The following is a 14754-nucleotide window of genomic DNA, read 5'->3' as shown; positions in this document are numbered from 1 at the left end:
ATAAACCTTTATGCCAGAAACTTCTTATTGGTTTCTGCAGATAACCAATGTTTGAAGATGCTTCATATGCCGTGTTGGGTAAATGTTCCATCTAGACCCAGGTGTGGGGAACCTCTGGTCCTCCAGATGTTGCTGAATGACAACTCCCATCAGCTCCAGCCATCATGGCCAATGACTATGAACGATGGGAGTTGTAGTTCAACAACATCAAGAGGGCCAAAGGTTCCCCACTCTGGATCTAGCCCAATGCTGCCGAGTCTGACTAGCAGTTGCTCTTCAAGGACTCAAGGAGCAGAAGTCCTTCCTAATCCTGCCTCCCAAGACCCTTTAGCCTGTAAAACAAATCTGTCCTTACCTTACTACAGTGGTACCCTGGGTTACAAACACCTCGGGTTACAAACACTCTGCGTTACAGACTCCGCTAACCTGGAAGTAGTACCTCGGGTTGAGAACTTTACCTCAGGATGAGAACAGAAATCATGCGCCGGCGGTGCAGCAGCAGTGGGAGATCCCCATTAGCTAAAGTGGTACCTCAGGTTAAGAATGGTTTCAGGTTAAGAACAGACCTCCAGAACAAATTAAGTTATTAACCAGAGGTACCACTGTATCTCTTACAGATCAACACATCTCTCATAATAAAGGTAGGTGGAACATCCAGGTACCACCATTGAACATCTAACTTTGTCTTCTCTTCCAATACCTTACTTTAATAGTAGGCAAGTATTAACTGAGCCAGTTACGATTATATGAATGTAGTGGGACATTTTGGGTTAGTGACTGGCAGGTGTGTCACACTGCCGTGGATGCCCGGGGCAGCGTGCATGGCCCTGGCACCAAAATTTGTGGGTGCACAGTCCCTTCATGGGGAATTTTGTGGGTGCTTGGGCACCCGGGGCCCCAGGGAGTTGGCACCTATGGACCAACTAGCCATAGCAGCATGCAGAGTACGAGTGTCCAGCTACATAACAGGCGACAGCTTTAGAAAAGGGTTCAAGCATTAGACTTAAACTTCTGTCTGTTTACATAAGTCTAATTCAAGCTCCTAAAAATTACGCATTTTATAATAATATTTGCATGTTGATTCTTGCTGTCATTTAGATGCTGATATTCTTCTACATTGAGGTGCGTGGGTGGCGCTGTGGTTTAAACCACAGAGCCTAGGACTTGCCAATCAGAAGGTCAGCGGTTTGAATTCCCGCAACGGGGTGAGCTCCCATTGCTCGGTCCCAGCTCCTGCCAACCTAGCAGTTTGAAAGCACGTCAAAGTACAAGTAGATAAATAGGTACCGCTCTGGTGGGAAGGTGAACGGTGTTTCCGTGTGCTGCTCTGGTTCGCCAGAAGTGGCTTAGTCATGCTGGCCACATGACTGTACACCGGCTCCCTCGGCCAATAAAGCGAGATGAGCACCGCAACCCCAGAGTTGGCCATGAATGGACTTAATGATCAGGGGTCCCTTTAGCTATTCTTCTACATAATTTTCAGAAAATAGAATTTGACTTGTATAAACAAACAAGCAGACAAAATCTGAATTAGTCTTACCTGTATACAGGTAATTATCAAGTTCTCTAAAACAAGTACCTGGCATTCAGATACGTATATCTTATATCCATATCCATATCTTCAAGGTTCTCATTGCTGGCTATGCAACATGTGTTTCTCAGCCGTTGCCAACAGTGGGGGAATCTTGCTTTGCACAAACAGGGCAGAATTACAGAAGCACAACCAAGAGAAAGTTAATTTTCTAACAAATCAATAGTCCTTATTCTGTATAATAAGTTACCACTCTATGTACATCCAATTTATTCAATAGTTTTTAAATAAATCTATTCCCAATGCTTAAACTGTCTAATCAGTCAGTTGAGAGAATTGTTTTGCAGACTCAGTTGCAGCCTGAAATTTCATATTGAATTGCCTCAATGCTCAGACTTTTTGAATGTAATCCTGTAAGATTACTGTGGGGAAACACAATTCTACTAGCATGTCACAGAAGCCTGAATCAAAACCGTCCTAACACCCTTATATTCTAAACTGCTCCTTAAAAAAAAGAATTAGAAATGTTAATTAAGGAGATACTTTCTGGGCTGTCATTTTGCATATTTCAGCAAAGTTTTGTGTGAATAAATTATGTGTACTGTTCTAGGGTGAATATCACACTCCCAGTTTAATAGTCAATGCAAGTCCCCATAGAAAATAATTCATTTTCTCATTTCCATAATAAAAGTAACTATATTCCCATACCACGGTGCATTCAATTCAGAAAGTTATCCACATTTATTCATCATTTAACATATAAGGTTAGTTTGAAGGAAAAAGTATTATACTGAGAAGGTGGAGCCAAATCCTTATCTGGCATGCATCGTTGCGGCTTTGTACAAAGCCCTGGCACTAAAGAAATTTGCATCAACAATGCAAAATAGCAATTAGGAAAACAACTTTTACATGATTTAAACGGCGAGTGCCTTATGCAGTATTCAAAAGTACCTATACTGGTACATTAAGCGTCAAGAATCCCATCTTAGGATCCATGGAAAGCATATGCTAAGACCCAAAGAACTAATTTAGGTGGGATTTTAATGTCTTCGCTTCTGAAACTTTAAACAGCAGAAACCTCACGGGACCAACACAAACTAATTCTGAAAGCAGTTTGTCAAAAACCATCTTGCGCCTGGGCACAGGGAGGCTGCTCTCTTAAGAAAAACAAATCAAATGTCCCTGCAGCATACATAGTCAAATGGGTCCCGGATAAAAACAACAAAACTCAACACAGTCATCTTATATTCAGGGTAATAATGTCGCTTATATAACTAGTCAAGATATGACATTATAAACTTTTAATTCACCATTTATTTAACACTGGCAACCAGTGCCGGATTGACATATGAGCTAAACAAGCTATAGCCTAGGGCCCCACTCTTTTGGGGGGGGGGGGCGGCCAAAAAAATGTAAAGGAAATAAACGTGGATGTACATTTCCAAAATATATGATAAAAACAAATAAAATAAAACCTACATACAGCAACAGTGTATATACATATCCCTCCCTTGTTTTAGTGGCCCATAAATAATATTTATTCCATCAATTTTTGCCATCCATAATTTAGCTTAACAAAGTAACTCTAGGATTTGGGGACTGCAGTGATGTATGCTATTACTTCTGTTTTAATTACCTTCATGATTAGATAGCTAATGATTTATAATTAGATTGTGGGAGATATGAACTGAATCAGAGTTTGTGGCACATCTCTGATGAATTCATTAAAATTGATTTATTGAGTAGCATTCCCGGAGGCTTGATGCGGCAGGGTTTATTTGAGCAAAGTTCTCACTAAGGTCAATGGGAGGCCCGCCCTCCTCCAGATAAGCAGTCCTAGTAAGGAGAATTGCTAGCACTAAATTGTACCAAACAGGATCCTAAAATATGCTTGGCTACAAAGCCCAGTTGGATTTCTGAACCATCTATATGCTTAACTGCCCAACCATTTTGGGAGAGCTAGCGTAATAAATTTAAGAACAACAAAGAAGACTAGGAAGGAGGTTGAAAGCAGATTCACAGAGCCAGATTTTAAACCACTGGGCAGATCAATTGTATGCATGGGCTTGTCCACTGGGGATATTAACAGCTGCGCACAGTAATAGTTGCCAGGGATGTACATTAGATTCGGACAAATCCCATAGAAAAGCAGGGAGCATTGGAAGGATCTGGGGATTGTCAAAGGTGAAGTGGTATGATATGGGAACTGTTTTCATGAAAAAGGTTATTGAATAAAGAATTGATTGAAGCATATAGCTGTGTGTTTAGTCTCTGGCATTCTGCTCTATAAGAGCCTCCTATTTTAAATAGTTAATGGGGCTGATCTCTCTTTTTTTAAAAAAAAATTATTTAATTTTATTAACATATAAAACACAATACACATATACAACACACTACCTTATTTTCATAACATAAAACATACCTACATTACTCTACCTACCTATACTATACATATCAACATACCTACACACCTACCCCACACGGACACCCACCAAGTGACTTGACTTCCAGCCGTTCTTGTTACGCTACTTTATTTTTCCAACTAGCTTAAACACATTTCATTATTTCTTCAATCTCTTCTTCTATCTTGACTTTACTCTCCTTTCACTCTAATCATTTTCTGGATTCTCTCAATATCTGTCAGAAATTCTACTTTTTCCACATAAATTTTGATGTATTCCTTAAAGATAGCCCACTCCTTATTCACTTTTTGTACCATATCTCCTTTTATCCCCCCTGTTAGTTTGGCAATATGGAAGTATTCCATCATTTTGGATGACCAGTCTGTTTTAGTTGGGACGCTGCTGCTTTTCCAGTTTTTGGCTTGCCGCCATAGTTGTTTACATAAATATTGGTCTGACCATTCTTTTTATTTCCTCTGACATGATACCTAGGAGAAAGGATTCTGGTTTTTCCCCCAAATGAAAATCTAAACATCTTTTTCAATTCATTATAGATATTTTCCCAGAATCCCACTTTAATGGGGCTGATCTCATCCAACAGTTAACTGGTTTAAGGCAGAAATTGTGCATAGCAGAGGTTGCCTGATGCTGAATTAGAACACCAGTCCATCTAGCTCAGTGCTGACTGGCAGTGACTCCCCAAAGTTTTAGACTGGTGCCTCTCTCAGTCCTATTTGGAGATGCTTAGAATTGAACCTGGGACCTTCTGCATGCAAAACATATGTCTCTGAACACCAGCTGCTGGAAATCAGAGGCGGTGTGTGTGCGCCATTGTGCTTAGGGTCTGCTTGTGGGCTCCCCATGGACATGTGTGGCTGGCCATGGTGAAAATGGCATAATAGACTACTAGATGGGCCTTTTGCATGATTCATCAAAAGGCTGAATCATATGGTTCTTACAATCTTAAAATGGGTCCTCTACCACTGACCTAATGCCCTTCTCCTATAGCTTAAGGGGCAAAGACCAGACCACTTGGTGTTATGTACTGAAGTTCTCACCCTGGGCCAGCAGGGGGATACTGTAGATAGTTATGCAAATAAGGGATCAAAAGTGATGTTCAGTGATTGGATAGTTTTAGAAAATTGTTACAGTTACATTGTACTGGAGCTCTATATAAGCAGGCTGACTGAAACCTTCAGTTCAGTTCTGTCCTGGCCTGTGAATAAACAAGAGCTGTTTGAAGAATTGTTGTGTCGTCTGATATGTTCACCCACAACCTAACACTTGGCACACACAGCTCTGCCCTCCAATGACTCACAGCTACTCCCACCAGGATCTACCGCCTGAAGCAACTACTTCATCCTACTAATAGTAGAGCTGGCCCTGCCATCACGGAAGGCAAGATGCTGTTGCAACTTGCAAAATTACTGGTGCCAATGCTGAGGATGTTTGTATTCTCCCTGTCAAGGGCGAAAGGATCAATTTCTGAAAGAACAGTCTATGGAAATCTGTGCATCACACCATCACTCTATATATTGAGGTGCACTTTATGCGACCACCGAGTTATTTCCCATCTGGCAGAAAGCTAGATTCAGCAAGCAGTAGCCTTTTTTTATTGAAGAAATATTCTCTATCCATGGAGATCGAGTGTGCAAAGCTGCAGAATCACTTGAGAACTTTGCAGAACACTGTTACATTCCTGTCTCAGTAATTTACACCTATTTAAAGAATCACAGCTTTGGCTAGCTAGAGAGGAGAAATGTTACACTTCGGGAAAATTCTTGAGCATGTTTTGTTCTGGCAAAAGGAACTCTACATTCACTAAAACATGTCATAATTAAGATATCCTGTTACCTGTTCCCATGGGGAAAATTATTGTTAAACCCTATCTTTTCCATTTTTGTGCAGGAATGAGGCTTGGCTTCAGACCCATAAGCTCCCCCAATTGAAAAGCTGACAGACCAAGAATCTGTTGGGCAGGCAGGTGCTTGTGGTTGCTCACAGTAGCACTACATATATGCATATCTGTATCCAGGATCCTTCCCTACTACCCAATATGGAATCAATTGAAAACTTTATGTAAATTGCACAGAGCCAGCTATTCTGATTTTAAGAGCTTGATCTTTTCCATTTGTATTCCTTTCTCATTCTTATCCCAGGGGCTTTGAGCGGCTCACACGCTGTACAATTACAATTTCCATTTGGAGGAGAGAAAAAAGAGAAAAGAATGCAAAGCAGAGAAGCTGCCAGCTGGGATGGATCTCTTGCTATCATGGAAGGATAGGCTCTCTAACAGCCACTGGTCATCTGGTTAGTGGGTGACATTTAGTAACACCCATTAGCTTTTTAATTAATATTCAGCGTTGATGACAAATAACACAAATGGGTTAAAAACAAATGGCGCCTTTTTAGAAACATTTTTAATAAACATTTTGAAATAAAAGGTCAAATTTGGGGAGAATTTTTGGTAGGCAGGCATCTAATAAAATTAGGGGTTTTAATTCAGGGGGGCTGCAAGCAAGAGAAAAGGTGTTATTTCTGCCTGTACTATATAAAGCTTCTGCCAGATTCTTGTGCTCTTCTCTCTTCCTTACCATAACGCATCCTCTCCAACCGTAATACAGTGGGGAGGGCACATGCTTGGCATGCAGAAGGTCTCGGGTTCAGCTGCTAGTCCTTCCAGGTAGGAAGGATCAGGTGAAAGGTGATGGGAAAGACTTTTGCCTAAAATACTGGAGATCCCCTGATAGATAACTGCCAAAGTTGTTGAGCTTTCTTAAGGATTTCACCGGAGGGTATATACTGCCACGAGGGCCAGATTAAATCGACTGACGGGCTGGATTAGGCCCCCGAAACGGACTTTGGACATGCCTGGCCTAGATAGACAAACAGAATGGTAACCTGGAATAAGGCAGAGTTTTCTACTGAAAAGGGGTAATGGCCCCATCGGGGAAGGAAACATGTGACATGACAGAATGAAAACCAAGTCTATGAAATGAAGCAGAGCCAATCTTCCAGGTCTGGACCAGAGACGTTCTCCAGCTAACAAACAAGAGTTATACTTGCTGAATTTTTGGGAACGTGTACAAAACTGTAGATAAATGAAGTTTTCCAACTCTACTCATAAGAGTACTTCTTGACCTTTATTGTCTTTTTGTGAATTATTTTGTCTTCCCAACAAAGCCCTGGTAAAAATAAAAGGAGGGGGGGGGAGAAAACCAATCTGTGTTGTTGGGTTTCATCATATTTATGACTCAAGCTACAATCTGCACCTGAATTACTTCTTCAAATTATGTTGCTTAATGATGGTCAACTGCCTGGCCAATACACAAGAATACAATCGGCATCCAATAAGTGATTATATGCACGTATGGGTGAGAGCCGTGTCAGATTGAAAGGGACAACAAGAGATTCTTATTGCAAGGTATTGGTGAAGGAAATATGAAAGGAGAAAAGGCCACCAGACCTGTGGGGGCTATAAGAAAAAGAAAAGGCAGACTGGATTCCTGGGCAAGGGAAGGCAAAGTGACTTCTGGAAGAGTGGGTGGTGGCAACAAATCTATTCTGTCCAGGAGTGATAGACACCATAAATACACCTCTGTACATCGTCAAAGATTTCTTGAGTATTTTCTTCAGAGCATTCTTACTGCTTTAAAGGCAAACCACTGTTCGGTTTAAATTGGGGGTTTACCTCTGGCTATCTGACCTGCTGTACCCCCAAAAAATCAAGTGAATGTAGACATACAAAGTTGTCTTATTCTGTGTCAGAGCATAGGCCTCTCAAGCTCAGCACTGTCTACAGTGTGGTGTAGTGGTTAAGAGCAGTAGACTCGTAATCTGGTGAACCGGGTTCGCGTCTCCGCTCCTCCACATGCAGCTGCTGGGTGACCTTGGGCTAGTCACACTTCTCAGAAGGCTCTCAGCCTCACTCACCTTCACAGAGTGTTTGTTGTGGGAGGAAGGGAAAGGAGAATGTTAGCCACTTTGAGACTCCTTTGGGTGGTATTATTTTTTCATCTCCGCCAAAATAAGCAGTTGGCTCCTTACCTCTCTCGCCCTGACCTAGCCACTGTGATCCACGCGACGGTCACCTCCAGACTGGATTATTGTAACTCGCTCTACGTGGGGCTGCCCTTGAGACTGACCCAGAAACTCCAGCGGGTGCAGAATGCTGCAGCGAGACTCCTTACGGGGTCTTCACTGCGATATCACATATCACTATACCAGCTGCACTGGCTCCCGCTGGAGTACAGGATCAGGTTTAAGGTGCTGGTTTTAACCTTTAAAGCCCTATACTGCCTAGGACCCTCGTACCTACAGGACCGCCTCTCCTGGTATGCCCCACACAGAAACTTACGGTCTTCAAATAAAAACATCTTGAAGGTCCCAGGCCACAGAGAAGTTAGGCTGGCCTCAACTAGAGCCAGGGCTTTTTCGGCTGTGGCTCCGATCTGGTGGAACACTCTGTCACAAGAGACTAGGGCCCTGCGGGACTTGACATCTTTCTGCAGGGCCTATAAGACAGAGCTGTTCCACCAGGCCTTTGGCCAGGGCACAGCCTGATTCCCTCCTTCGGCAATCTTCGTGGAGCTCTGGCCCAATGGTTGCCAGTGGCTTGATTTGAATTAATTTTATAATGAATGATTTTAGAGTGTTGTTTGTGCTGTACTTTTGTACTGTTTTATTGTTGTTAGCCACCCTGAGCCTGGCTTCGGCTGGGGAGGGCGGGATATAAATAAAATTTATATTATATTATTATCAACTCCAAATTCTTTTTCTTCTATACTGACTGGCAGCAGTCTCCAAAGTTTCAGACCAGTGCCTTTCCCTGTCCTGCCTGGGATCATCTGCACACAAAGCAGATACTCTCCCACAGAGGTACAGTCACGGCCGTCTTTACCCGGGGGTGCAAGGGGTGCGGGGCATCCGGGCACTGAATTCTGGGGGGCGCCCGGCACCTGCCACTGAAGCCGCCTAAGCTCTTAACTATCTACCTGTTATGAAATAATAAATCATTTTGATCAAGCTGACATTCCAAGCCGTCCACCGCTGCCATCTCCACCCTGGCTGCTTTCTCCTCCCCAGAGTCATGCTTGCATGGAGAGGCATTGCTCTCTCGCCCGCCATCGGCACGGCTGCTGCGTCCCTCTTCTTCTTCCTCCTCCTCCTGGGGAGCTTTTAAAAGCGTCTGGATGTGAAGCTGTGCACCTTTGTGGAGCTCAGGCGCCCGGTTCTTGAGGGGCGACAGCAGCAAGACTCAGAAGACCAGGGCGCCGGCGCCACCATGGCCTTACCTGTAACCGCGGAGAAGTACATCTTGGGTATAGATGTGGGCAGCACTAAATTTGTTTTTTTTTTTTATAATAATTTTTTTATTGCTTTTTTTCCAAGGTCAGAATACATCGTCAGTAACACAACAAAAGCGGTTTTACAGAAAGAAAAAAGAAATTATAAAAGAAAGTTCACTTTTTCAAATCAATTTTCATGATCAACCGGACTTCCCCACGTCCTCCATCCCCTGCTTTCTTTACAATAAAAATAAACAGCAAATTAATACCTTATTTCATATGTTTTTGTGTTTTCATTTGATCATATAGTCTGCAATTTATACTTTTCTAGATCATAACTTGGTTTCCATCATTTACCAATCTCAATACTGAAGCATGTTTTTTCCAAAGGCTTAGCAAATTCTCAACATTCATATAACTTAAAGTGTTTTTGTAGATAGTCCTTAAATTTTTTCCAGTCCTCTTCCACTTCCTCTTCTCCCAGATCTCGGATTCTGCCTGTCATTTCGGCTAATTCCATGTAGTCCATCAGCTGCGAATGCCACTCTTCCAGCGTGGGTAACTCCTGTGCCTTCCAATGTTTAGCTATAAGGATTCTTGCTGCTGTAGTTGCATATAAAAAGAAAGTTCTATCTTTCCTTGACACTCTCTGGCCCACAATGCCCAGGAGGAAGGCCTCTGGTTTCTTGTGAAAGGTGTACCTAAACACCTTTTTCAACTCATTATAAATCATTTCCCAAAAAGCCTTCACCCTCGGGCATGTCCACCAGAGGTGAAAGAATGTTCCTTCAGCCTCCTTACATTTCCAACATTTATTGTCAGACCGATGGTATATCTTTGCAAGTTTGACTGGGGTCATGTACCACCTGTATACCATTTTCATAATGTTTTCTTTTAAGGCACTACATGCCGTGAATTTCATACCGGTGGTCCATAACCTTTCCCAGTCTTCAAACATAATGTTGTACCCAATGTCCTGAGCCCATTTTATCATAGCTGATTTAACTGTCTCGTCTTGAGTATTCCATTTAAGCAACAAGTTATACATTCTTGAAAGCACTTTCATCTTAGGTTCAAGTAGTTCTGTCTCTAGTTTTGATTTTTCCACCTGGAAACCAATTTTTTTATCCTTTTTAAACACCTCTAGAATTTGGGCATAATGAAACCAGTCTCGCACCTTTCCCTTCAATTTTTCGAAGCTCTGCAACCTCCAAGTATCACCATCTCTTTCAATTAACTCACAGTATTTTGCCCAGCCACTCCCCATGTTACGTAGTTTAATGGCTTTAGCCTCCGTCGGTGATAACCACCTCGGGGTCTTACTTTCAAGTAAGTCCTTATATTTAGTCCAGACAAGGAATAGAGCTTTCCTGACAATATGGTTTTTAAACAGTTTATGAAGCTTTACCTTGTCGTACCACAAATATGCATGCCACCCAAAAGCATTACTATGCCCTTCCAGATCTAGGACATCAGTGTTTTCTAACAGAAACCAATCCTTCATCCAGCAGAAGGATGCAGCTTCATAATACAATCTTAAGTCCGGCAGGGCAAACCCCCCTCTTTCCTTTGCATCTGTTAGTATCTTAAATTTTTGGGCAGCACTAAATTTGGGGGTGCTGGGCGGACCTTTGCACACCGGCAGCGCATATGTTCAAGACAGCCCTGGCTACAGTCTTTTCTACTGAAGCTCCAGGCTTAAGGGATCAACTGCAGGAGTAGCAGTCAGCATGGCCCGTCACTCATGTGTATGGCCTTCCCTGTAACATGAAGCTGGGAACCAAGGAAGGCAAGCTTTTTTTTTTTTTTTTGCACAATGCACTGTACACTGCTTATCTCAGGTCGCACTTGTTATTCAGTAGTCACAGAGCATGTCGAATCCGTAGGCCGACGTTGATAACATTTCATTTAGCCTCGCACTTATTCAGATAACGACACCATATACTAAAGGGTTAAACATTATGGGCTTTATTCACAGTTGGGCTCAGCTATACGAGCTGAGGAAATGGCTTCGCTTTTCTGAGTGAAACTGAAATGATATTGCACGCCACTCACACATATTCAGAGCTGCTGTAAGATCCAAATGCCCCCGAAAATTGTATTTCTCAGGGTCCCTGGCACCTCAGTCACGGTTGAAGCAGCATAGCAAGTATCAGCTCAATAATGGAGGAACTCTTCTCTGGCTGCAGTTGCTATGTGCTCCTGACTTCTGAATGGTGAGACATTCCAGGGGCAACAGGTCCTGATTTCCTTAGGAGGAGATAAGATCTGGAGACTATTTGATTTAGTCAAAGGTGAGCACAGGTGGAAGACAGCAACAGGGCACTTCTATCAGCAGATCCTCTACCCTACACCAGATTTCCAGAGGGTACACACTGCAACCTAAGATGCTTCCAGACTTCAGTAACTCCCTGCTTCTCTCTGCGTTTTTATGTGTCCCTTCCCGAGCTTGGTTTCCTTCCTCCCACCTCCTTCACTGACACAAGCAAAAACACAATAATATTAACAATAATAATGCAAAATCACAGCGGCACACTTAAAAAACATTTTAAGAGCCTGGGATCCCTTCCCGCACCAGCCTCCTTCTTATCAAGGTACATCACAATAATACAATACTTTCCACAGTTTCCCACTTACTGATCGCATTCCCCTGGAACATCTCCATCAGTCGCTGGCATAAGAAAGGGAACACTATGGGAGGTGATGATATATTTTTAGCTGCATCGCAACTGAGCAGCTGGAAGTAAGGAGGAGATTTTGCTCCATGGGAACACTAACATGTTAAGTTTGGGAAACTCTAGTCCTGATTTCACAGAGGCTTCCTAAGCCAAACATGCTCCAGAGGAGCTATCAGCATCTGCAGACATTTATTGTTCCTGCACATTCCTCATATTTCAGGTCCTAACACTTGTGAACATATTCTTCTCTCTCTCTCTCTCTCTCTCTCAGCTGTCAGGAGGCAAGTGCTCCCAAATGAGGCATTAATTTGTGTGTACCCAAACAGACAGTATAGTCAGTGGAAATAAAACGAATCATTGCAGCGCAGAACCACAAAAGAACATTTTGTCGGATGCTCTTGTTTTCCTTTACCTTATCAAGTTTTTATAAAGAACGGGGGGGGGGGCACAACTCTCATCTTTCCTAAGCCGAGCATCTTTGTTGTTGTTTTGTTGTTGTTGTTAAGATAGCAAGAAAATAGGCTATCGGGACTTCCTTTTTGTTATGTTGTGGGTGAATATATCAGATGACACAGCGATTCTTCAAACAGCTCTTGTTTATTCACAGGCCAGAACAGAACTGAGCTGAAGGGTTCAGCCAGCCTGCTTATATACAGCTCCACTAGAACGCAACAGTAACCACTTTCTATAACTATCCAATCACTGAACGTCACTTTCAATCCCTTATTTGCCTATGTGGACCTGAGTGAAAACTATCTACAGTATCCCCCTGCTGGCCCAGGGTGAGAACTTCAGTACATAACACTTTCCTAACCATTCTCCACCCACCCATAAAGCAACAGCTATAGGCTTCCTCAAAGCCCCACAAATGTTGCAATTGTGATTTTGGGAGACCTGTGCATTGTGCCTTTTCCTCCCAGTGAGGCAGCTGGATGCTGTGCTTTTATTGGTGGCTGTGCACTATCAGGTCAGTCTGGGTGGGGAGGTGGACCTGAAGAGGAAGAGGAGGAACAAGCAATGGATGGCAATTGCACAGGTGTAATAATCATCATGCCCTCAAGAGTTGATGCTTCATGCCTTCGTCGGTCAAATTCTGAGGTGTAGGGGTGTGTGTGTGTGTGTACCTCTCCACTGGCCAACTGCAGAATGAGCAATTTGTGCTTCTACTTGTTACAGACCAGCAGTCGCTAGCAAATCTTACCCCCTTGCAGCAGGTAAGGCAACAGCAGACTGAGCTAAGTGTGACTGAACCTGCATCCCAGAAACCCAGTGAGTTTGATGAAACACCCTCACATACCTAGAACAAGCAGTGGATCAAAGAGGTGAGGTGAGCTGCACAACTGATTTGCATGTCTCCTCTAAGTATAGTGGGATAAGTAAAAAATGTCAACAAAACCAAACATTTAACTCGTGGAGCTCTTTGATTTCGGAAAGAAAGCAGGAAGGGGGTGAGAGAAGTCCTTTTTTGACCCCCAATAAGCACGGCTTGCTTAGGCATCCGTTTGGAATTCCTCCTATAGCAGCAGTTATAAATTAAACCCACCCTGCTATAAATTCACCCTGCAGAATGAGAGGCCACAGACAAAATACACTGTAAAAACCTCTGAAATACAATAAATCAATTTTTACAAGGGTGCAGCCACATCAGAAAACTAATTTTAATGTGGAATATCCAAGTCAGGCCAGACAACACAGCTTGCCAATGAATAACATGCTCTCCAGTTTGTCCAATTTATTTACAGGCAACTACATTGTGTATCATCCTTGAGAAACACATTCAGCTGTGGTCTGAATTATGTATGGTCTAAGTCCTTTGGGTACTTGATGTGACAGTGTCATGCTGCAGCACATAAATGAAAACCCCTGGACTTTTTACCTTAAGGCCCTATTTTTTAGGTAAGCCTCAGTATAAAAACTGCAGTGCTGGTGGCACACCAAGAAACATTTTCCAGAATCTTTCTGTTCCAATATGTGTTCACAGCTGGAAATTCACCAGCACCTGTGGCCATCAGTCACATTCTGTTCCTTGTTGACATCTGCACCACCGAAGGCTGAAGGCCAATGAACTGAACCCTTATAAGGAATAGATAGCCTGACTTTTAAATAGGGTTTCTCTCCTTGAATATTTGTGAGCAGGATTGGGGTAAGCCATTATCTGACAGGAAAAGGTGATCCAGAGAATTAGGTAAGTGCCCATTGTCTTTGTCGTCCGTCCCCCCCCCCCCGCACCTGGGTTAAGTTTCTTTGTCTTGGAGGGAGCAGAAGACACTTCTGAAGCGTCCCTTTGAGGCTTGGTAAGCATTTGCTTGGAAGACATGCAAAGCACTGACTCATTTAGGTGTGAACAGGAGGACAATTGCCCATCCCAACTACAAAGCACCATATGCAAAAAGTAAATTTAAAAACTGCAGTAACAATATGCTGTTCATTCCTTTCACATAAACCAAGAGAGAGGTTAGAGACAAATGCATTTTCGTGGAAAAGTTGGCATTTATATTTCTTGCCATGAATGCCTTAGGATTTGAAATGAATAATATGCACTTCCCTCTTTCCCCAGAGTAAACTGGTTTGAGATGGATGCACCAACGAAGGGCTCATTCAAATACAACACTAAACTATTTAAAAAGCCTTGAACTCTCTTCCCTCTCCCATGTTCCAGTTCTCTTGATCCTGCTGTTAAATTACACTGAAAGAAAACAGGCTATTAACTGGGTAACATGAAGTCCATAGCAGCTGCATGGCAGTCAGAAACACTTCATTTTTTAACCCGAATGCTATTAAATTAAGAGTTATTCAAATTTCTGCAAAACGTTCCACAAAGCAGTAGTTAGGGAATATAATAGTGCTGAATGGAT

The 14754-nt window shown here is 42.7% G+C and overlaps 1 protein-coding gene across 4 annotated transcripts in view; it reads right to left on the bottom strand.

Annotated features, from left to right (window-relative positions):
- The window catches only part of CALCR (calcitonin receptor), a 158032-nt gene that overhangs the window by 114415 nt on the left and 28863 nt on the right, over positions 1-14754 (bottom strand). The window contains exon 1 of one of the 4 annotated variants that reach the window (XM_081163088.1): positions 11859-11889. The exons of the other annotated variants lie outside the window; for them this stretch is intronic. The gene's annotated coding sequence lies outside the window, so the exon portion shown is untranslated. Of the gene's footprint in view, positions 1-11858; positions 11890-14754 lie in introns of those variants that run through there. 4 annotated transcript variants of the gene reach the window in all.

The sequence above is a fragment of the Podarcis bocagei genome (genome assembly GCF_964188305.1).
Source record: "Podarcis bocagei genome assembly, chromosome: 12".
NCBI lineage: Eukaryota > Metazoa > Chordata > Lepidosauria > Squamata > Lacertidae > Podarcis > Podarcis bocagei.
The sequence above is the reverse complement of the archived record's forward strand: the minus strand, read 5'-3'. Positions and strand labels throughout refer to the sequence as shown.